At 46.0% G+C, this 24,900-nt stretch overlaps 2 long non-coding RNA genes across 3 annotated transcripts in view; one reads left to right on the top strand and one right to left on the bottom strand.

Moving 5' to 3' along the window:
* Positions 1 to 4,824: 4,824 nt before the first annotated feature.
* LOC139077232 (uncharacterized) overlaps positions 4,825 to 24,900 on the top strand; it is a 66,727-nt gene continuing 46,651 nt past the window's right edge. Inside the window, exons 1-2 of one of the 2 annotated variants that reach the window (XR_011529560.1) lie at positions 4,825 to 4,999; positions 5,083 to 5,227. This is a non-coding gene — a long non-coding RNA (uncharacterized lncRNA). Of the gene's footprint in view, positions 5,010 to 5,082; positions 5,228 to 24,900 lie in introns of both variants that reach the window. The other variant, XR_011529561.1, reaches the window with a different exon arrangement.
* Positions 14,858 to 22,330, bottom strand: LOC139077230 (uncharacterized). Its single transcript, XR_011529557.1, has 2 exons — positions 22,144 to 22,330; positions 14,858 to 21,348 (listed from the first exon to the last, which is right to left on the bottom strand). It is a non-coding gene; the product is annotated as an uncharacterized lncRNA (long non-coding RNA).

Raw genomic sequence — 24,900 nt, 5'->3', positions numbered from 1 at the left:
GCACTCTGCTCAGTTTTGGCCTGGAGCGCTGGGCCCTGGGTGATTCTCCTTGTTGCCCAAGCTGTCGGTTTAATAATGGTGTGAATCAGAAGGTGCGATTAGCCAGCGCCCATAAGCTGTAGCACCAGGCATGTTTCAGCTTAACAGAAGCTGAGCGAGTCCTAGCCTCCTGAAAGTCAGGGCTTTACTTCAGGGCTGTGGCCCAGGGCTGGATTTACGTTGCTGCTGCCTTCCAGCCTCTCTTCTTCCTCCATGCTTCCGCCTCAGTACCAGCAGGTCAGGCAGGAGAGGGGCTTTCTTGGAACTTCCTGAGCTTTCAAACCTTGCTGGGGGTGTCAGAGCTGAGAAGGTGGATGTACCCCTGCCAGCGTACCCAGATCTGTCTCAGCATTGCCACGGTGTTTTTAGGGTTAAAGGCATTGAGAGAAGCCGCAGGGCAGCTTCCCTCCCGGCAGGAGCACTTGCGTTCAGAATAACGTCTTTTGACATCTGCAGGTCCCGTGCTCTCTCCTGTTATTCCCATGTGTGCCAGGTTTGTAGCTGTCAGTTTCTACAATCTCAATTGCACAGAACTTTTCATTTTATTTAATTTTACTTTTGTTGGGAGGTTCACAGGGGCAGAAGGAAAGGCGCGTGAAGCCTGGCTTCTCTATCCTTATCCAGAGATTTGCTAACATGCTGGGGGCGGGGTGCGGTGGGAGGAGGTTTGACAGCCTCAGGCACCTCTGTCTTCAGAGCGAAGAAAATGTGCTCCAGAGGGTGGGAGCGAGGCAGAGAGACAGGGAGACCTGGCCTTTGCTTCTGGAACTTGCAGGGCCTTGTTGGAGGGGCTAAGCGTTCCGCAGACAGGTCATATCACAGGTTGCCTTTAACCCTTCCTTGGTTGTGCTTTTCATAAATCTTCATTCCACACCAGCCCGGCCTCCCCTTGCGTGTTAGTTGGTGATTGGGGAAAACTGGAGACACCCTCCGGAGATGTAGACGGCAGATGGAGCAGCAGGGAGCCCATCAGGGGAAGCTTTTCCCTAAGCTGCTTGGAACGCCCTCCTTCCTCCTTGCTAACGCGCCCTTCCTCCCCTGATGGAGACACTGAAAACCAGCTACTTTTCCCCTTCCTCGCCCCGAGGAAAAGGCCCTTCTGCTTAGCGCAGGAGGCCGCCCGCTGGCTGCTGCTGCCTAGGCGCTGTGGAAACACGTGGCTGCCACGTAGGCAGTGAGTCAGCATCCCACCTTTCTAAGAGGCCCTGGAACCTGGCAAGGGAGCTCATCACCTCAGGTTAATATTAACCGTCCAGGCAGGTCCAAGGCAAATCCAGGAGGAGGGGCGTGGCATCCTCACGGGCAGACGGACTGGGTGGAGAAGCTGGGAGCCAAGAGCCCTCTTAACCTGGCCTTCAAATCCCCCAGTTTATCCCCTCCTAAACATTAATTTTCTCTCTCCCTACCTCACAGGTATTTACAGCTGCAGCTGTAAATTATTTACTGCAGCTGGCTTGGCCCATGTAGGGGAGGGGCCTGACGGCCACTGTACGCTCATCAATTTTTAGAGGTTAAGAAGAGCTTCCGGGTCAAATCAGGGTTAGAGGTCAAGGTCCACCTATTGATGGCTGTAAGGCCGTGGAAAGGTTATTTTCCAAGCCCTAGTTTCCTCATCTGAGGGAAACAGATATCACAGTACGTACATTTTACACCAGATGACGTGAGTATGGTGTAACATAGGTGGCAGCTATTATCTTTCTTTTTATGAATGGCTGTTTCACTTGACTCTTGCCCCAAGATCTGGCTTTCCTGACACTTTGACCTAGTTGGGGAGAACTTCTCCCCCTAGGAAACCATGAAACCTAGAGATGGAATTTTGCGCACCGTAATGAGCAGCTGAGTTCTGCTCCCCTGGGTGCTGTGGAAGGGGAGTTGACAGATGCACGGAGGTAAGGGGACCCTGCAGAGGATGCCATACTTGGCCGCATTGACTCATCAGAAGTGCTGGAGGGGCTACAAAGAGTCCGTTCACCTGTCGAGGGGATTTCCTTAGTGATCCCGAATCCATTCAGGGCCCAAGATGTCTCGACTGTGGAATGACATCAGGCCTCTGACATTTGGAAGGTGAGTTCAGAACACTTATGCGTGAGCACTCCAGCCTCGGGGGTTTGGACAAAGGGTCATGAAGATGGGCCATGTCACATCTCCTGTCCTTGGAGCCTTATCATCCAGGGACAGATCACCAGTGTCTTGGCCAGATGACTCATGAGAGGAATTTAACTCCTTCTAGGATGGTTCTTGGCCAGCTCCCGGGAAAACAAGAAAAAGAGGAAGATTGGTTTACTCGACCATCATTTACTGAGCACCATCAGATGCAGGCGCGTTCAAAGTCATAGAAATGCAGAGCCCTGAGCAACACGGACAAGGTCCTAGTTTCCAGGCAACTTCATTCCAGTGAGGGAGAACATGAAATAAATAAGCTGTTTAAGTACGTAAACAAGGGAACTCAGCGAGCAGTGAGCCTGTGAAGATAAAGCACCAGGCAGTGGTTGTCCGACTTGACTGTGCATCAGACCCACCTGGAGGGCCGATTAAAACAGGAAGCCGGGCCCCGCTCCAGCATTTCAGGTTCAGTGTGTCTGGGGAGGGACCGGAGAATTTGCCTTTCAACAAGTTCTCAGGTGATGCTGAAGCTGCGGGTCCCTGGACCACACTTTGAGAACCACCGACTAGGATCCCTGTATCCAGGGATGGGGCAGGGCTAGTTTAGAAACAGAGCTCAGGAAGGTTAGGTCAAAGGCGTGAGGTTGTGTTCCTTTTTAGTTGGCTGGAGTTTCTCTGTTATTCACAGTTATTTTGTGGAAAGGGCAGCTGCAAAGAGAAGGAAAACCTAGTCTCCCTCACTGCTCACTCTACTTTTGTCCCTAGCAAGGTCAGCGTTTGGAGTCCCCTTGCTCTGGGGAGGCAGCCACGCAGTCGGCCTTAAGGATGATGCTACTTTGTGGCCTAGAGTATTCTCATCTCTGTGCTAGTTCACAGGAAGCAGTAGTTTAAAAGCCAGATCTGAGACTCAACATTTCAGAAACATCACTGATACCAAAGAGAAGGTTATTCTTGTTTTAGTTGTAACTAGCCCCAGGGCTCACTGGGCCCTTCTCAACAGTTACCCACTGAGTAGTTGTATTTTTGTAAAACTCTATCTGTTTATGAAATAAAGATAAAAGCCATCACAGATTAAGAGATCATAATTTATCTGAGGGAAAAGGACATTACGTCTTCATCTTTCTATCTTCAGTGTCTAGCAGTGGGTCTGCCCTAATGGTAAGCCATAAATGTTTGTTGATTTCAAACAGTCATTGATCATTTATTCATAACTGGGCGTTATTCTGGGTGCTGGAGACACAATGGCGAAGAAGAGGGACCCAGCCCCTGTCCTCCTGGAGTTCGTGGTCTAAACAGAGGGGGCAGACCAGTCCACAGGTAATTATTGTGTGGAGTGTTGGCTAGGAGAGGGACAGGGTGCTACGAAAACATATAGCTAGGGAGGTCAGGAAGGCTTCCTGGAAGAAGTGACATATAGCATGGGGGATGAGTGGATAACAAGTGGTGCAGATGAGGGACCCCAGCAGAGAGTTTTCCGGATAGGGACATGGCCTATGCACAGGCCCAGAGGTGAGAGAGAGTGTGGCACATTCCCTGACTGGCATCAGTTAGGACAACTGGGGCCAACAACTCGGCCTGGATCCTGAAGGGGCTTGTAGGGCTGAGCGAGCAGGCAATGTTAGGGGACATTGAGAAAGCGTCTTAGGGATTTCACGGGCTGGTTGTTATTTACACTAAGTGTGAAGGTTCTGACTTATGCCCGGAAAGGAGATGAAGCTCACATGCAGGTTGGGGAGCTTGCTGTGGTGATGATTGGATTCTGTTTTGAGTTGGCTCTGTTTGCAAGTCTTGGTTCCCAGATTTGCACTTCCTCCCACCTGTTGAGCGAGGAGGTCTGGGCAAACCAGTTTGGATCAAGGAGGAGGCTTGTTGAACTCTTCACCATCAGAGAGCATTCTTGGAACAAAAGTGACAGCTCTATTACAATGTGGTTTGGGGAACGATCGTGTCCAAAATGGTTGTTGAAACGTTAAAATATAGTTTTAGTGTCAATGGCTTTTGTCGTGGAGGGGCCCAGAGAGTTCCCTGTGACCTCTGTCTGCCTCCCTGGAGTGTGGGCCCCCACTGATGACTCTGTGACCTGCGGCAAGTCAGTTAGCCTTTTGGAACCTCATTTTTTTATGGTTACAAAATGGAGATAGTCTCTGCCTCTAGGAACGTCCTGGGAATGTTGTGTGTAGAAATGAGATGGTGTTTGTGAAAACACTGGCTCTTGGAGGAAAAGTTCAAATGTCCAGGATGTTGATTGCTAAAGGCATTTAGTTGGTGTGGCAATGACTGCAAGTGCTTACTCTGCGTGTGTGTGTGTGTGTGTGTGTGTGCGCGTGTACTTAATGGTTAACTATCGGCCTAGAATCTGTATCTAGTTTATTTCCATGAAAATACTTTCTACGTTTATATAGACATTCTCCTATTTTACTTATGTAGACAATAGTATGTGCAGAAACTTAAGGTTAATAAAACTTCTCAAATATAAAGAGAATGGGCCAAACAAGATTTTTTTCTTTTTCAGTTAATTTTTAATGTGCTTGGAAAAGCTGCAAATTTTCAGATACAAGTTTGTGTTTTGTGTGAGAAGTGCATATCATCTCAAAAACTCTTTGAATCCCTTACCTTCCTTTTTGAAATGTTTTTTCTCCTAATGACTGACGTTCTCCTGGGCAGCCAGCTTCCTTCTCCATTAGGTAGCTCCCCTTTGAAGCACTCAGGTCCTGTTTGAACTTGAAGGTTGAGTAACACCCGCTGTCCTGATGGACTCGTTTTCTGGCCAGGCTTCCTCCTGCCACAGCTGATCTGCATTTTCTCCCTTCCACTTTGGCTTTTTTGACCCTAAGAAATACTGAAGATCAGCCTGAAGGTACCTGTAGGTGAGACATGTGGAATTTTCTGATTGTTCAAGGTGTTCTATTTCTCAGGCTGACTCACATGTTTGTTTTGCAGACACGAAAGAAACTCTCAGCTCCGATAGACAGAGAGAGACTTTTCATGGGGTTTGTCTTTTTGCCTGCCTGGCTTCCTTCCTCTTTCTCTCCACCGTTTTGAAGAATGGCATGGAAGATGGAGGAATGAACTTCCACCTTAAAACGTGAGCTATGTGCTTGATGTAAGAAAGATGGAAGTTTCTAATTCTAAGCAGCTGATGCCAAGTGCAAATTATAGTTCATGGCTAAGAAAATAGTTAAGCTCAACTTTTTTTTTTTTTTAACCCTGAACTCCAATGTGCAGATTCCTAAAGGGAAGCTAAGTGCCTTTAGTCAATCTTTGGATAAAGCATATTCAAGTCAGCTCCCATTCTTCTGGTAGATGTCTTAAGGATATGTAATTGCAACCAGAGTTTAAAATTTCTGTATTCTCTTAAAATCCAAACTTGGTTTCAAATAGAAGAACATTGGAGGTTCAATATAATGTAATTTATTTCAGACTATATGAGGTTGGAGCGTTATTTCCTGTTTGAGTGTGTCAGTTTTTGTTTTTTTAAACTTTTTATTAAGATTATGATAATTTATCAACCTTCTGAAATTTCAGTTGTACATTATTGTTAGTCATGTTGTAGGCGCACCGCTTCACACTTTGTGCCCTCCCCCAACCCCCCCTTGCCCCTGGTAACCACCAATCAGTTCTCTTTGTCTCTATGTTTAACTTCCACCTATGAGTGGAGTCACACAGAGTTCATCTTTCTCTGTCTGGCTTATTTCACTTAACATAATACCCTCATGGTCCATCCATGTTGTTGTGAATGGGACGATTTTATCCTTTATGGCTGAGTAGTATTCCATTGTGTATATATATATATATATACACCATATCTTCTTTATCCAGTCATCAGTTGATGGGCATTTGGGTTGCTTCCATATCTTGGCTATTGTAAATAATGCTGCGATGAACATAGGGGTGCATGGGACTTTTGGAATTGCTGATTTCAAGTTCTTTGGATAGATACCCAGTAGTGGGATGGCTGTGTCATAAGGTATTTCTATTTTTAATTTTTTGAGAAATCCCCATACTGTTTTCCATAGTGGCTGCACCAGTTTGCATTCCCACCAACAGTGGATGAGGGTCCCTTTTTCTCCACAACCTTTCCAACATTTGTCACTTTTTGTTTGGATATTTTTGCCATTCTAACAGGTGTGAGGTGATATCTTAGTGTAGTTTGGATTTGCATTTCCCTGATGATCAGCGATGATGAGCATCTTTTCATGTGTCTATTGGCCATCTGTATATCTTCTTTGGAGAAATGTCTGTTCATGTCCCTGAGTGTGTCAATTTTTAAAGGCTGTGTGCCCAGTCTAGAGCGCCAACCTCCTAGTTGGTCTTCTTGATGTTAGTCCTGCTTTCTCTAGGTCATCCTTCAAACTGCTACCATGGCTATATTTCCAAAAAAACAGCTTGTTGTGTGTTTCCCTGACTAATCTTCTTTGGTGGCTCCCTGTGACCGGCTGAATCCGTTCCAGAGTCCTTTGCATGCAGTCCATTCCAACCTCACTTCTGCAGCACCTGCTGCTCGAGCTACAATGTGTCTTTCACCACACCCGCCAAGAATCCCTGCTCCTGCCTTCCTCTTAGCCTTCCGCGCTCAGTCCCAACAGCTTTCCTCTCTGAAGCCCTCTCCGTCTTCCAGATAGGAGATCTCTCGTCTGGGCTTCTGCAGCACTGTGCCTGCATGGTAGCGTTACCATCTCGACTCACAGTTCTTTGTTGATGTCTCCGTGTGCTTTACTAGACTGGCAGATTTGAGGATAAGGACGTGTCTGACTCAACTGGCTGAGGCTCTGGTTCAGAGAAGATGATCAATAATTTTCTGTTGAATCAATGAATCAATGAATGCGTTGGGATACGGGAGGATTCACTGATAAATGTGAAAGTGTCTCATTAGAATGGGAGGGGCCTCAGGTACGACTGCCAAAACTTTGAGAAGAAAACTTATTGATGTCGGCTGGTGCCTGACCCAAAGTGTTTCTGGACTTGAGTCCTTTCAAGGAAGATTTGTTGTTGAAGATGGATGACCGTGGACTGGAAAGCCCCTCAGTAGGGAGAGTGGGCGGGGAGAGCAATGGAAGGGAGTTTGAAGCATGAAGAAAAGGGGTACCTGGAGCTGTGGGAAGACTTTGGAACACTGTGAGAATATACGGAATTTCGAGATGGAGCTGTCTGATTTTTGTGATTTTAAAAGTCAGACTAGTTACGGGAACTAGAAGATTTTCAGAAAGCAAAAGCTGTCTTCAAGTTATCTAAGGGTGATCAGGCTAGAAGACTATATGATTTTGGTCCTTGTCTTTTTCAGTTTTCCATTAGACTGTTAGCTAATTGAAGTCAAGGGCGATGTTCAAATTTTCCAATCATTTTGGTCATAAGGGTGATGCATGCTTGTAAAAATAATGCACAAATATACGGAATAAGATGAAAGTCCCCTTTGTAGGACTGCCACTGGCCTATAAGGTATGTTTGTGTGAGTTAGAAAAAGGCACTCCTGCCATCTGCCAGAAAATTGTATAACAATAAATATGCAAATCCACAATGTCTACCATATGAATGTCCTATGTTCAGTCTATATAACCACTTGCAGCCACCCTGCCTCTGCATCCCTCCATCAATCCACTGCCCTCCTCCACACAGACACTCATATTCATATAGAGAAAGAGGAGAATGAAGAGAGCTTTATAGTAATAGGACTATATTTTACGTACGGTTGGATTGCTTGTTTTCTTCCCTTGACAATGTATTTTGGGTATAATTTTCTATCAGTTTGTATAAATTTACCTCATTCTTTTTAGTGGCTGCGTGGTATTCCATAGCATGGCTGTACTGTATTTAACCATTTCCCTATAGAAAGACATTTGGTTTATGTCTAAATTGTTTTGTTATTACATGCAATGTTGTCACACATTCTAAAATGTGGGTTCATAGACCCAGATCAAAGGGTACTAAACTTTCACATTTTGGTAGATAATGCTGTCCCCAAAAAGTTTGTCCTGAGTTACACTCCTGTTTCTCCACATCCTTGCCAACAGTTGACATTATCAATCTTTTACATTTTTACCATTTTGAGGGAGAAAAAACGGCACCTCATTTTAATTTTCCTGATTACTAGTGAGGTTGAGCATTTTTTCATATATTTATCAGCTATTTGTGTTTCTTCTCTGAAATGTATTTATCCTTTGTATTTTTTAAATGGACTTGTTTAATCTTTGCTAGGTATTGCATTGTAATCATTTATGACCTACGGTCTTGCACCACATGATGATGTTTTAGTCAATGATGGACCGCATGTATGATGGTGGTCCCATAAGATTATAATGGAGCTGAGATATTTCTATATACCTAGTGATGCTGTAGCCATTATAAAGTCACAGCACAACACATTACTCATGTTTGTGGTGATGCTGGCGTAAACAAACCTGTGCTACCAGTCATATGAAGGTATAGCACGTACGATTACATACTGTACATAATACTTGATGATAAATGACAATGTTACTAGTTATGTATTTACTATACTATACTTTTTATCATTATTTTAGATAATAATCTAAATAAATAATCTTTCTACTTAGTTTACTGTAAAACAGTATGCCGTATTATGCCTGCAGCAACCTCATACATCTCGTGTTTGCCTCATACATGTCGTGTTTACCGTGTCTCTTGATTGCATCGTTTTCTCTTGTGCTTGATTTAATCTCCTGTTGTTTTGTTCATCATGGCCCCTAAGCATACAGAATCCATTACTAATGTTGCCAGTAAGAGGCCATGTCGAGTGATTGACCTGGAAATGAAATTGAAAGTGATTAAGGACTATGAAGGTGGAAAATCAGTGATGGTTATTGCTCACCAGTCAGGCATGTCCCATTCCTGTGAGCACAGCTACAGTCTTGAAGAACAAGAACAAAGCGACAGACGCCATTAAAAGATCTGTTTCCTTGAAGACAATGAGACTAACAAAAATTTGAGAAGGGCCTATATCAGACATGAAGAAACTTCTAATGACCTGGATTGAAGCCTAGACACAGAAGCGTATATCGCTCTCAGCGTCACGATGATCACAGCCAAAGCAAAAGTCTTATTTTGATGTTGAAAGAAAAGGCTGGACCCAACTACGATGTTGAATTTACAGATAGCTCTGGGTGGTTTAAATGACTCAAGAATTGTTATTCCTTACATAATGTGAAAGTGAGTGGTGAATTTGCAAGTGCTGATGTGACAGCAGCTGAAGAATTTTTGGAAACTCTCAATAAATTGGTTGTGGAAGAAAATTACTTGCCAGAGCAAATATTCAATGTGGATGAAACCTCCCTATTCTGGAAATGGATGCCTGAAAGGACTTTCATCCATGAGGAGGCCAAATAAATGCCAGGTTTCAAGGCTTTTAAGGGCAGGATAACAGTCTTGTTTGGGGGCAATGTTGCAGGCTACAAATTGAAACCATTTGTGATCTGACACAGTAAGAACCTCAGGGTCTGCAAGCATATCAATAAACACACACTACCAGTGTACTACAGAAGCAATAAGAAGTCATGGATGACCCAGCTCCTCTTCCAAGATGCCCTCCTGAATTGCTATGTCAGCAAAATGGAGAAGTACTGTGTGGAGAATAACGTACCTTTCAAGATTTTGCTTATTGTTGATAATGCTACTGGACACCCTCCTTTTAGATCTTTATCCAAATATCAAGCAGTGTTTCTCCCTCCAAACACCACCTCTTTGGTCCAACCAATGGATCAAGGAGTTAAGGCCTACTACCTGAGGAAGACCTTTGCTCAGGCTATTGGTGCAACTGAGCAAGACACTGAGAGGACACTGCAATTCTGGAAGGATTAAAACACCTATGACTGCATCAAGAAGCTTGCTTGGGTTTGGGATGATGTCACCAACGAGTGTGTGAACGACATCTGGAAGAGGACTCTCAAGCGGTTTGTCCATGACTTCAAAGGATGAAGAGGTTGTGAACATCAACAAGGCTGCGGCTGAGATGGCAAACAGCTTTACCCTGGGTGTGGATGAGGATGACACTGAAGAGCTCCGGGAGGTGGTTCCTTAAGGATTGACTAATGAGGAGCTGTTGGAACTAGAACAAGATTGCATAGCTGAAGAAGAGGCAAGAGAAAAGGAAACTTCAGGAGAAGAAAAAGAAGAACCCCCAAGAATATTCACAGTGAAAGTTTAGCAGAAGCTTTTGTAGACCTCAACAAGCTTCTTAAAAAGTTTGGAAACATGGACCCCAACACTGAAAGGTTTTCATTGGTAGAGAGGAATATTCTTGGTGTATTATCTGCTTATAAGCAAAGCTATTATTAAAAAAAGAAACAAACCAAGCAAACCACCAGGGACGTATTTCTGAAAAGAGTGACCCCTCCTCAAGAGGAGCCTCAGGCAGGTCCTTCAGGATGCATTCCAGAAGAAGGCATTGTTATCATAGGAGGTGACAGCTCCATGTGTTATTGCCCCTGAAGGCCTTCCAGGGGGACAAGATGTGGAGGTGGACGACAGTGACATTGATGATCCTGACCCTGTGCAGGCCTAGGCTAATGTGTTTGTGTCTTAGTTTTTAACAGAAAAGTTTAAATAGTAAAAAAAAATTTTTTTTTAAATAGAGAAAAGCTTATAGAATAAAGATATAAAGAAAATATTTTTGTACAACTGTATAATATGTTTGTGTTTTAAGCTGTGTTATTACAAAAGAGCCAGAAAGTTAAAAAAATTAAAAAGTTTATAAAGTAAAAAAATTATAGGAAGCTAAGGTTGATTTATTATTGAAGAAAGAAGCTATTCTTTAATAAATTTCATGCAGCCTAAGTGTACAGTGTGTAAAGTCTACACTAGGGTACACTAATGTCCCAGGCCTTCCCGTTCACTCACCACTCACTCACTGACTCACCCACAGCAACTTCCTGTGCTGCAGGCTCCATTCCTGGTAAGTGCCCTGTACAGGTGTGCCATTTTTTATCTTTTATGTCATATTTTTACTGTACCTTTTCTATGTTTAGATACACAAGTACTTACCATTGTGTTACAATTGCCTACAGTACTCAGGACAGTAACATGCTGTGCAGGTTTGTAGCCTAGGAGCAATAGGCTAGACCACATAGCCGAGGTGTGTAGTAGGCTAGACCATCTAGGTTTGTGTAAGTGCACTCTATGATGTTTGCACAACAACGAAATCCCCTAATGATGCTTTTCTCAGAATGTATCCCCGTTAAGCGATGCATGACTGTGTTTTGTTTTCAATATATACTCAATTCCTGTTGATTATGAATTGGAAATAAATGACAAAGGATGAGTGAGAGATAATGCAGTAAATTAGAAAGATCATAGCATTCTGCAGCAGAAAGGAGCGAAGGAGATTATGTTGTCCAAATGCCTTACTTTACAGATGAGAAAACTAATATCTCAAGAGGCAAAAGATGTCTCATAGCTGGTTAGTGACAGGTCTGAAAATTGATTCTAATTCAAGTGTTTTTCTCCTGCCTGTTGCCCCCTCAGGAGATGGTGTTTGTGAAGAATATCATTGGCTATTCTTTTCTGGGCACTGTCTTCCAAGCAAATCTTCTTTAACTGAACAGAAAGCAAATGCAAATCTGGCTATTAGAGGGAGAGTGTGACCTTTATTAGCCACATGGGAATAGCTCTCAAAAGCTCTGTCACCAGGCATAAAGCCAAGCCCAGTTTCTTAGATATATCAAGTGGGTGAAATGAGGAGGTTTTGTGGGAAAAGGGGCATCCTGTGCCAGTGAGGGAAAGGCATTCTTATTTAAGAGGGGGGGAGGTGCTGCTAATAGACCCATTGCCCAGCTGTGAAGCTTCTAGTGGCTGTGCATTTTCATTTTCCAATCTTTTCAGAATCTATAGTAAAGTACCAGTAGCAATCATCTAACTCAGAAACTTCCTTCCTACAATACTTAAAAAAATACTCCACTTGATCCAGGGATGTGCTCTCCGATACCCAACGCATTTGGCTTGGAGAGAAAACTGAGTGTGGACCTTCTTTTAAAGAAAGAAAAAGAACGAAGGGTCTGGTGAAGAGTCAGTCAGTCTTCAAGCCGAGTTAGAGACCAAAGCTGGGAACTCCCAGTCCAGGACCTGAGCATGATGACGGAGAGCTTCCTCAGAGCTGGGAAAAGAAGGTGGGGCTGTCGAAGGCAGTGATGGCAACGTTCTGTGCTGTGCGCAGGGTAGGAATCTGAGGTGCGCAAGTTTTCTTGGTTCTCATACAATGTGACAAGGAAGGGAGGCGAGATGGGCAAGACCAGGAATGTTCCCGGGCCTCTTAGCAGTGCTGACCAGGGTGGCCCGGGGCTGTGCTTCCCGCACATATTCGACAGGAATTTGGGAAAGTCAAACAGAGTTATTATCTAAATACTTGTCTGCAGCACTGGGGCTGGAGGCCTCTCTGAATTCTCGGCAGATTCCAGATCCACAATCTCCCTTCCTGAAATCACGTGGCCGATAGACCCATCCCAGAGTCATTCCTTGCTATCATTAAATATCCACTTACTGCTCACGTTTTCTCAACTATAAGATGGTGATGATGATTACTAATTGGAAGACAGTTTGCTTGTTTGTGTCAGGATCCAAATAAGATTTATGTGTTTAGTGGGATTGGTGGATATACTTGTCTTTTTTAATCTATAGTTTCCTCTTTTTTTTTTTGCCTCTTGCAATTTTTAAATTTTGGGTTGTTTTTGAAGGAACTAGTTTATTTTTCTTGTGGAGTTTCCCACGGTCTTAATTTTGCTGATTACTTCCCCAGGGTGTTTATCATGTTGCCCTGTCACCTGTATTTCTGAACCCCTGAGTTGGTGGTGAGGTTTGACCACATACGAGTTTGATTTGTTTTGGCACACCACCTCACCTGGGAAGCAGTTTTGTCACCTCGTCGACCTCACCTGCTCCACTCCCTCTGCTCATTCTGTTTCTGCCCCTCTGGCTTTGAACATTCTAGGTGTGCTCCCTCCGCAGGGCTGTTGCACGGCTGTCCCATATTTTTCTCACCTCCTTCAAGTCTTGGTTCACATATTCTCTTCTTTTTTTTTTGGAAGAAGATTAGCCCTGAGCTAACATCCACCGCCAATCCTCCTCTTTTTGCCGAGGAAGATTGGCCCTGAGCTAACATCTGTGCCTATCTTCCTCTATTTTATATGTGGGACACTGCCTCAGCATGGCTTGACAAGTGGTGCATAGGTCTGTGCCCAGGATCCGAACCAGTGAACCCTGGGCTGCCAAAGTGGAACACGTGAACTTAACTGCTACGCCACAGATTCTCTTCTTGATGAGGCCAGCCATGGCCACCTATTGAATACATATATCCTCAGACCAGCACTCCCTTTCATAGAACAGTACCTGACACCTGGTTGTGGTCACTACCTACTCATTGGATGAATTAAAGAAAGGGGAGAACTCTTTCTCCAGTTCTTACTCTACCTGTGACGGCAATGGCAATAATAGCAAACACTTACTGAATCCCACTCTGTGCCAGGTGTGCTATGTGCTAAATGCTTAGCATATTTCATTGTCTCAACAACATTGGGTAGGTCCTGTTCATATCATCCTCATTCTATAAACAAGCGTGGTGGGTAAGGAGGTATGCTGTCCAGGTCCTCCTTCAAGGAAAGGCTTGTAGCTCCAGTGGTGGGAGTGATGTCAGCAGAGCGCCTCCAACAGGCAGCCTCTTGTTCAATGTCATGTGTATCCTGGGCTGTCTGCTTCAATGATGGATCCAGGCAGGAATTTAAAGGCTTGGCCACCCGGGCCAAGAAGGTCCAGTCTGATGGACCACATATGCTCCAAATTTCCCCACGGGGTTGGCTGAAGCTTTGTTGCAGTTCAGCTTCTCCCTCTGCCCAATCTTGATTCCTCCACCTCCCCTGTCTGCAGGCATTGATTCCCAATAAATACCCTGCAAGCCAAACTCCATCTCTGCATCTTCATCCTGGAAACCCCAACTTGTGACACCCAGGAAAAGAAAGTTTACAGAGTTAGGTAACCTCCCAAGGTCACAGTCTAGTGGGTGGTAGAGCAGGGATTTCACTGAGCTGTGGTCTCTTTGATGTGATGTGCTGTTTCTACAAGCACCACACACCTCCCAGAACCCTGAATGTGGGAAGGACCCAGCCCTGTGATTCAGCTCTGTTCTGGTTTTCAGCTGTTTCAGTTAGGCAGCCTATCAACATTTAACACGTTTCTATAGGAAACTGGTTCTTAGTCACAAATGGCGAACTACATGGCATCGTAGGAAGACAGCTGTTGATTTCCTCTCCAATAACGAGGAAAAGGTTCCGTGAGGAGTTCAGAGTTGTGACAGCTCAAAGGAGTGCAGTGTTGGCTGGGAGTCAGGGATAGGAAGTGGGCTGAGCTGAGATGAGGGGTGGTAGGGTGCCAGAAGGGCAGGGAGGGGCCTCTCTGTGGAGAACCTGGAAAGCTCGCAGAGGACTCAATCGCTGGGCCACTGGGAGCCTCTGAGCTTCTTATAGAGGGAGTGACCTGATGAGAGTGATGGTTTAGCAAGTTAAGCACGATGCCGGGAGTGGACTGCAGAGGGGAGGACTGTGGGCAGGGAGACAGGCCAGGAAAAGAGGGGAGTGGCTGTGGGCTTGGACTGGGCTGGGGACATCAGAGATGCAGAGACAGGAACGAAGTAAAGAGACACCATCAGAGGAAAAACAACATGGCTTTGGATGTGGGGGACAAAGAAGGAAGAAGCAAATTAAAGATGAATTTCATGCCATGAAACTTGAAAACATGTTTAATTTTAGTAGTAATTGAGGAGACATAAATCAACACAACCCTTAGTTTCCATTTGCACCTAACAGAGTGACATTCTCATTGCTTCAGTGACAGTGCCTGAGGTTTTGAAGGGTTTGGGGAAATGAACATTGTCATTCTCTCCAGTAGGATCAGTACAAACTCTTTAGACAACCATTCCACAATTCTTCTTATTTTTTGCTGGGGAAGATTTGCCCAGAGCTAACATCTGTTGCCAATCTTCCTCTCTCTCTTTTTTTCCCTCCCCAAAGCCCCAGTACACAGTTGTATATTCTAGTTGTAAGTCCCTCTGTGTGAGCTGCCGCCACAGCATGGCTACTGACAGACAAGTTGGGTGATTCCATGCCTGGGAACTGAACCCAAGCAGCTGAAGTGGGGTGTGCCAAACTTTAACCACTAGGCCATTAGGGCTGGCTCTCATTCCACAATTCTGATGAGAAGCCTTAAAATGATGGTCTTTGATTTCCTAATTTCCGGCAATTAACTGTGTGGAGAAGGGGGGGGTGGGTGGGGGGGGGGAAGAGGTAAAAGGGATCACATTTCCTAAGGCGGGAGTCCTGGTGAGCCCCTGCTTTCATCTTCAGAGCTCTTGGTGGTCTCCGGACCATACAAAACTTCATCTTATCTCCTGGCACCACAGGTGGGTCCCTCCCCTGTGTCCCATAACACTGATTAGTTTTTTTTGTGTGTTAAGCCACTGGCAGCACTTGGTAATCGGGTTATGTTTTGTCCTTCCCCTTTAGACTTTGGCGTCCTCAGGTCAGGGGCTGTGCTGTGATTCTCTTGCCCAGCAGGGAAAAGGCATCGATCACATATTTGACGAGAAAATGATTGAAATAAGTAGTGGGCAATGACTTACTTTCAAGTCTGGCTTCTAGAATTCAACAACACCTGCATCCTGCAGGTATGTGTGTGTGAGGGTGTGGCACAGGGCAGCTTATCCAAGCTCCCCAATGATGCCTAGAGCAAGAGTTCCTGATTCCTTTGTTCAGCTACAGGGGCCAGCCCGTGGGCTTTTCTCTATGTTTCCTTATGGAGTATGTATGTTCTTCTGTTACTGTCTGGCCTCTGCTTCAGGTCCAGGCGGAACTCCCTTCCAGCTCATTTGCCATGGAAGGGGCAAGATCCCTCAGATGCCCAGTCTTAGGGCAGGTGTTTCCCAGGTGGGGCACAACCAACCCTTTCTTGCTTCTTTGGCCTCCTGTGGCATATTTGGGCTCCTCTTTGATCTATTGTCTCATGGATGCTGGAGGTCCCTTCAGGAATCCTCTCTTGTTTACCTAATAGCAATTAACAACAAAGCGCCTTTTATCTGAGTTCTCCAGCATTGAGCAGAGTCTGAAGGTGGTGGTGTGACTGCCTCAGAGAGATGGTGGGAGAGGCTTTCTGCCTTAGAGAGCAGGGTGTCAGCCTGTTGAGGAAATGGAGATCCAGTTGCCTGTGGATCTTCGAGGAAAGAAAGCGGGACAGGTTGGAGGGAGGATGAGACCCAGGGACGATTTGGCGTCCAGGTGGAGGGCTTTGTATATGTGGAAGGTCAAAAGTCCACATCAATGAACATTTATTGAACTCTGGTCAAGCGAAAGCCACAGGGCACAGTGATGGGAGCCAAAAGGAGAAGCAGGCTAGGGGACGGGGATGGGAACGGGAGATCAGTGGATAAGGTTGGGGCAGGGAGTGGAGAGGCAGAGAGGGACAGGTCGAGAGAGAGATGAGGCAAACAGTGTGGCAGCTAAGTTCCCCAGGAGGCACTAGAATGGAGGTGATGGAACTGCAGGGTGGTTGGCTTGTCGAGTGTCCGCCGCTGGGCCCACATTAGAGTCACCTGGGGAATTTAAAAACATACTGATCTTGGACCCTTTTCCAAGATAGCCTAATTGAATTGGCCTGGGGTTGGCCCAGGTGGTTCTAACGTGCCAGCTGGTTAGGGACGACTGCCTCAGACTTAGGAAAGGGGCCAGTGTTTCTTCTGGAGGTGGGGAAGAGCGTTCTGTTGAGAGGAAGAGAAGGCTGACAGAGAAACTTGAAGATGGTAATACTTAAATAAAATCTTGTGTTTTCTTGGTTCTTTCAATCACACTTCCTCAACTCTAAAGTGAAGATGAACCTCCTGGGGGTCTTGCTAAAATACAGGTTCTGATTCAGCAGGGCTGGGGAGGGCCTGGGAGTCTGCATTTCTCACACCCTCCCAGGGGATGTTGCTGCTGCTGGACCACACTTGATTAGTAAGGCTTCAAGTTTACCAAGCGCTTTCATGTCGACCATTTTGTTTTGCATATGACTTGTGATGTGGCCCATATGAGGTAGGTCTTCCCATCCTGATTACGCAGATGGGGAAATGGAGGAGCAGAGCATGGCCCTGGGCGGCGACGTTTGGTGATCTTTTTGAGCACTGGGCCAGTCACTTCACTGCTGCTCACTTAACCATTTCCTCAGATCACACACCAGTAAGCGGTGAGCCCGGGTCTTCTGACTCCAAGTGTGGAGGCCGTTCTTCTGGCCCTCATCAGCCTTCTCGAGGGCAAGACTGAAAGGGAGAGTGAGTGGGATGGAGCTTAGGGAGAAAGAAGGTATCTGGAGGTGCTGTTATAGGAAACCAGCAAAGGGATAGGGGAAGAGGCTGAGCAGGGGCAGAGCTGCTGTTGTTGGCCGTCACAAGTCGGCAGGGGATCAGATCCTTCTGTTCCAGTGAGGCGTGTCTCTAACTGTGCCCTGAATGGAAGCCGAAAAGGCGCATGGGTGGACTTCCTGCAGTCGGGGAGATGAGACAGTTTGTAATCTAGGTCCGTGGTTCTCAAACCCGAGCAGCAGAATCACCTGCAGGCTGTGACACAGAGCTGGGCCCCGCTCCCAGAGTTTCTGACTCAGGAGGTCTGGGGTAGGGCCTGAGAATCTGCTTCTCTAACAAGATCTCAGGTGATGCTGATGCTGCCGGTCCAGGGGCCTCACTTTGAGAACCACTGGTCTACTCCCTGGCCACAGAGCCCCTGCAAGACGAGGAGGTCAGTTAGAGCCAGGGCTGGTGATTCACGTGCCTTTTAGTGATGAAGTAGAGGGTGTGAAAGTTTAAAGGAGGAGAAAGGTGACAGTTTGATGGATTCAACGTGGTATAAATTGGCAAAGTTTGACCCCACGTCCTTTTACATACCTGTTGAATCCATTGGAAGTGGAAGAAGTTGCCTGGTCTCTGAGTGATGGTGCTGACCCCAGGGAAATTAAATTTTTCTGGGGAAAGTTCAGCTTCCGTAAAAGTGAAGAAAAAGAGGGATGCAGTGAGATGATAACAAGGTTTTGGAGTTCGCCCTGATGGAGCAGGGGCTCCTGTCAAAGGAAGCGGCTACAGAAGAGCTTGCCTACACCAGGGCCTTGTGGATCTGAGGTGCAAGATGGGAGCTCTAGAGAGGGCAGGAGGAAAGATAAGATGGGAAGGAGACACGTGGAGCACGACGTCAGCATGGATGGAGTGGGGGCACTGACAGGTAGATAGCAAGTCATCATAAATGTCCTACCACCTTCCCCTTGCATGCTACTGCTGCTCTTCCAAACATCTTGCCCTTCCCTGACCTCGTTTGATCCTCCCAGCATCCCTGTGAGTATGTGGAGCAGGTACGAGACCTTTCAGTTTATGGGTGAGAAAATAACCACAGAGAAATTTACGCACTTGCCTGAAGAGGCTGGGACAGCTGCTGAGCTCAGGTCTTCCCATTCTGGGGCCTGTGCTATTTCTGGGAGCTGGTGAGGGCCATGGGCTGCTGTGCCCCGAAGACAGGCCTGGGCGTGACTCAGCAGACACAGGGGGATGGGGGTGCCTGAACGTGGCTCAGGGGTGGACTCTGGTCCCTGGAAGAGATCCTTGCTGAGTTAGTTCGGGTATTCAGGTGGTGAAGAGTGGAGTCCAAGTTGGTTGGCCCGGGTGATGGGGTTTGGTGGAGGGATACCCAGAGAATGAAGGGAGGTGGGAAATGCTCCCATAGGCCTTGTGGAGAACAGAAAGGCTGTTCAAGGTCTAGTGTTACTTTTACAACCAGTTGTTCTCCCCTCAAAAACGGGGAGGGGGCTGGGAGCCCGGCTCCCTGCACTGATTTCCCACTGTGATGGCACTTCTGCCCTCTCTGCCTCTGCTCTCCTGCTGCCTCAGACTTTCTCTTCTCGCTGCCGCCTCATGGCTCCTGCTTACGGCCATTATTTTATTGCCCTCTCCTTCCTGTTACTGCTCCACTCCCAGTTGATTCTATGTGTGTTATATTTAGAAATCCTTAAGAATAAAGACCTAGTTTGAGAATGGGCAGGGTGGTGGGGTCACAAGCCACCTTTTAGGCTGGTTTATAGGTGGCTACTTTTGGGTAAGGTCTGACACCTGCTCCAATGAGCTGAGGCTGGGGTGGCAGGTGGTACAGTGCAGAGCAGGTGTCCAGGGATGCCTGAGGGCATGGCAGGCCCTCAGAGTAGCATGCCCTATACCTTGCAAAAGCACAGCAGAGCCCTGTCCAAGAGGGATTTGAGAAGAACTGGGATACTAAGCAGATTTCCAGAAATTTCTAGGATTTCCAGACAAAAGGAATGAGATGAGATTTCATTTTCCAGAACTGAAGCGTAGGGTAGGGGTGTGGTATCTGGAGCAACCCACAAGACCACAGCTGGGGGAAATATTGGACAGAGTCGGATGAGGTAGTGGGAGATGATAAGTGTCAGAGGGTTGGGCTAATGGTCCATAAACCCCTCTTGCCTGGGTTCGGTCCCAATCTTGGATACTACTAAAGCCAGGCGGGGAGTGCAGGCAAGAGTCTGCGAGCTTCAGCTAGGAGAATAGGCAGGCTAGGGACAGAGTTGGACTGACCAAGGCCACAGTGAACAAGTACAGACAGACCCACTTGCAGCAACCCACGAAAACCCCATGTCCGTGTGGAAAAGGGGACTTTATACAAAACGCACACTGTTGGGACCTGTTCTCAAATGAAGAGAATTCCCTTCTTCCTCATAAACTCCTAGGTGCTGGCAAACGCACCTTATCTATGAACATATTCCTAAAGCCACTCCCAAGGAGAGCCCTACTCCAGGGGTTTAATTAGGTTTTGTGGTCAGAAGTCATAGCATACTGATATAAGGAGGGGTGGCAATGGGTGGTGAGTCCCCTGAGAATATTCCAGCAGAGGCTGAAGGGTCACTGGCCAGCTCTCTGCTCAGGGGCTGTCGGCATTTGTGTGAGGCAGAAGTGGGGGTTGGACCTGCGGGTCTTTCAGGACCCTCCTCTCTCTGACACTGTATAGCTTACAGGCCCTGCCAGACCTACGGTTCACCGGGCTGCCTCCTCCCCTCCTTCAAGGAGCAGGAGGAGCCTTCAAGAGATAGTCCTGTTCAGTTCCCTGCTGTCCTGCAGGTAAATGGCATCTCACTCAGGATGCGTAATTGTCTGGATGAAACATAATTCAAAGCAAATACAAAAAGAACAAAATATATGTGTATGTTATAGCTATTTCTCATATAGCCCCTCCTGCTAAAGGGAACAGAAGTCAAAGCAAATGTATTCTTTTACAGTCCCTTTGAGGGGAACAACTGATGTGGCCTTCTGTCTTCCACCTGGGCAGCATGAACACCTAATCACGTCCCCCCTGCCAAAAAAAAAGAAAGAAAAGGAAAGAAAAAAGTCTCTTTATCCCATATTGGTACTGCTGTCATGGTGAATCATTTCCTGCCCTGGGTTGTAGTCTTTTGTGTCCTTGTCTAGATGGTGGTTCTCCAAGCAGGGTCCATGACTTTTGATAATTGCATTTGTCCCTCTCTTTCCACAGGCTGCGCCTTCTGTATCCATCATATCCGTGGACCCTCACACTTTGTGGGGGAGGTGATGTGAGCGTTCCCTTTACATACTCATTTCGTAGGCGAGGACAACAGCAGCACAATAGTGGCTTCTCGTACTGTAGACTGGCTTCGAAGCCTCACTCTGCTCGCTCCTCCCTCTATGGCCTTATGCAGGGTATTCCATCTCTCCAAGCCTTGGTTTTTCCATTTATGAAAAGAAGGTAAAATTTACCTCATGAAATTACTGTGAGGCTTGAGATAGTTGCCCTATGTAAAGCTTTTAGCACAGTACCTTTCACATAGCAAATGTTCAGTAAATGTTAGGTATGATTACTGTGAGCAGAAAGCCTGAGTCTTGCTCCTGTGTCATATTATTCATTATTACTTACTGAGCAATTACTATATGCTAAGCCTTGTGTTAAGGCTTTGCCCAAGTTAATCTTCACAAAACTCTGTGAGTCTTTTTTTCTCCTGTTTTAGAAATGAGGAAATGGAGACCCAGAGAAGTTCTTAACTGAGGTCATGCCTCTGTCAAGTGACCAGCCAATATTTAAATCTGTCTTGCTGACATTTGTGCTTGTGCTTGTCATCCTCATGCTAAGTTGTCTCCCCAGGTTCTTCATGCTCTCCTCCCCACAGGGCCTGCGCTTGGTTCTAGATTCAAGGATAGACAAAAATGACCTTTAGGCTCTGCCCAAGTTAATTGGACAAATGTTCACAGTTTGGTTTACTTGCAATTCACCCAAGAGTGCAAAGAAATATGAGTTATGGCTGCAAAAGAGTCAGTGGACAAGCCCCCAGGGCCTTCCTCCCCAAGATCTGTGGTCATTTCATCCCACGTTTACATGTGTTGTATGTAGGAATCGTGAAGGGAGAGATTTGATGGGAGGCGAAAAGAATTATAGACCCTGACCAGAAGTGACTTCGCTCAAAAGCCCTGTGTTTAGAGACCTGAAGGAAGCAAAGATTAATAATATTGACTACTTATTAGGTATTCTGCCAGATGCAGGCAACGTTTTTCCTTATCAGATCCTCCCAAAGTTGCAATGATAGTGACCCACTGTTGGATGCAGGGTGTGTTATAATTACCGGGGCGATTGAAAAGTATGGTGGTTGTGTCAGCTGCAGGTTGTGTCACCCCAGCAGGGCTCTGCGAAGGGGTGGAGATGGGGAGAATGCAGCCTCACCCCCACCCGACAGACTGCTCCTGTTGAGAACTCTGCCCTATGAAATCGCAATTCTCTCCCTCACTTGAAGTCTGAGAGTACAGGGTCCAGAAACCGACAGCCCAAGATCACAGAATGAATTCCATGGCAGAGTTAGGATTAAAATGCTCTTCTGTCTAATTTTTCTCACTACCACACACTGCCATATACCGTTTCATGAACTGAAACTTACAGAGAACCAGATTTAGTTTTCACTTTACTGTTGACCCTCCCTGAGTCTTACCTTCTCAGTCTCTTGATGCTTCTCTCTCATCTGCAGGAAGCTTATCTTGCCCTGGTCCATTCTCTCAGACTGAAGTGGGAGGGCTTAAAGAGCAATAGACCCGTGTCTTCTGAAGGTTCTTGGGGTCAAAGGCTGTATTTAATACAGAATGAGCTTGCTATCCTGAAAACATTTGAATCAATTATGTGCAAACATATTTTTGGCCACAGGCAAAAATGATGGGAGTTGGGAAATTAACTTAGCGTAGAAGCCAATCAGATTTGTACAATACGTAATCTGGCTTCAGGACTGCAAACTTTGGGATGGAAATAGTGAAGTGGTTGCATGTACTTAGTTTCTTATGCTCTCATTGAGATGTTTGGCAGCCTGTGAGCCAAACCTGAGCTGGATGATTAATCTTGTTTTCTCAGTGTACGGCTTTGCTCGCACACATCCTTAGCATGGAGTAGATGCTCAAGTAGTACTTGTTGAATTCATGAAAAATGTGGCCTTGCCTGCTTTCTTTTTTATTGTTCTAAAATATACATAACATAAAATTTACCATTTTAACCGTATTTAAGTATACGCCTCAGTGACATTAAGTACGTTCACGTTGTTATGCAACCATCACTTCCATCCATCTCCAGAACTTTTTCATCTTCCCAAACTGCAGCTCTGTCCCCATTAAACATTAACTGCCCATTACCCCCTCCCCCCGGCCCCTGGCATCACCATTCTACTTTCTGTCTCTGTGAATGTGACTACTCTAGGAACCACGTGTTCGTGCAATCGTATAGTACTTGTCCTTTTGTGACTGGCTTCTTTCACTGAGCATGATATCCTCAAGGTTCATCCATGTTGTAGAATGTGTCAGCATTTCCTTCCTTGTTAAGGCTGCATACTACTCCGTTTGTACATATACATCATGTTTTGTTTATCCACTTATAAGTTGATGGACGCTCAGGTTTTTCCACTTTTTGGCTGTTGTCAATAGTGCTGCTGTCACTTTTAGCTTATGGATGAGGGCCCTGTTGTTTCTGTCCAAGCCTCCACTTTCAATGTTGACTGCTTATCCTGTGTCATCTTTAGCACTGAGAATTAAAACACTTTCCAGTTTCCCGGAATAGTGTTTTGGAGTCCTCTTTCAATACTGTATTGTAAAGCCGAGCAAAAATGATGGAAAGATGTTTCTGACAACAAACTCGTGGAAAAGCTACTTTGCTTCCTCCTTGAATCTTGCTATTAAATTGCCACTTTTAATCCTATTTCAGTGCACATTGAGCCGTCCATCTTTCTGTTTACTTGCCAACATGTGGTTTGCAGGGGAGGCTGTGGAGGGAGGAGCCACCCCCTCCAGCCCGATGCTGGGGCTCCTGGCTCTTCTACTCCTTTATAACATTCTGCATGTGTTCACTTGATGCTGACAGCTGCTCTGCTCCATCACGCTGTCACTTCCTTCCCTGTATTTCATGTTGAGCTTCCAAAGCCCCAAGCAGCCACCTGGTTGAGAAGTCATTTAAAAAAAATCGGCCCTCAAAGAATAGCTCTGTTCTATTCCACTCACTCTAAAAAGTTAACTTCATTCAGGTCTCAACCATAACGGCTCAGGAACCCTCCCATCTGGGTATCTTTCTGCATTTCAGGTTCCCGGAGCCCCACACTCTCAGTTTAGGAGGGGGGTGGGGGTGGCCTGCCTGGTGCTTCTTCATGCTAAAGTGATTCTGGGTCTCAAAAGGCCTCATAAATCTGCTTCCCAGATGGGAGTCTTCATAAAAGGCTTGTCTCTGTGTGCAAGTCTCAAATTTCCTTCAATTTAAATTCAACAAATTAATAATCACATGGATGAGGTCAATTGCAATAGCAAAAAATTAGTTTTTAAAAAGTGAGTGCTGTTGTGCATTCTGAGCTCCCTCCTTAGTTTATGAGTAGCCAAGTTTGTAGCAGGTTAACCTCTGAGGCGAGTCCTCAGAAACGGAAACCAAGGATAGGCCGAAGGCCATTAACCACCGCTCAGCTTTGAGTAAGCAAAATGTCACCCAGTCTCAGCATTTTAATTATTTATTTCTTAAAAGGAATTTCATAACACAAGTTGGAGTTTATTGGGGGTTGTTTATAAGAGCCTAAGATTTAATTTTTCTTTAAAGGGGAAAATTAAGGGAAAGGTAGACCCAGGGATGAAAGGCACGGGACGCATGGTGTGACGTCGGGAGGGAAGAACAGGGTCTCAGGTGCTGGCTGCGGATCTCCCTCCCGCCCTGCAGACCCAGGGAGGCGTTGGTTGTGTGTTTGGGCTGGTGGCCTGGTGCTGTGTCATGCCATAGGACACTGACTAATGACCCCACACAGGCAGCAAGCTTCACTGTCCTCTACATCAGAGGCCCGAGCAACTTACCGGCTTTCCTTCCCTCCCTCTCCCTGCGGGGGCAGCTGGGGAGGAGGCTCCCTCTGCCAAGCACCGCGGCTCTGCTTCCCGGATGTAAAAAACGTGCAGTCCTCTTTCTACCTGGTGCACAATTCTCTCCGCCTTTTACGATTTTTTTATTATTATAAAAGTACCACGTGTTGATTGAAACAATTTTAAACAATACAGAACAGCATAAAGGAAAAACTTAATCCTCTCCCTTCCTTCCGGCTTCTCCCCATCATCACAGAATTGGATGTGAATCCTTTTGTTTCCCTATTTTATAGAAACGCAAATCGTATGTCAGATTGCTTTATATTAACGAAGTGGAATTGTATTGTATCTATTATTTTGCAATCTGTTTTTTACTTAACAAT

Source organism: Equus przewalskii, chromosome 19, assembly GCF_037783145.1.
Source record: "Equus przewalskii isolate Varuska chromosome 19, EquPr2, whole genome shotgun sequence".
In the NCBI taxonomy this organism is placed as follows: domain Eukaryota; kingdom Metazoa; phylum Chordata; class Mammalia; order Perissodactyla; family Equidae; genus Equus; species Equus przewalskii.
Note: the sequence above shows the minus strand (reverse complement) of the source record. Positions and strands in the feature narration are given on the sequence as shown.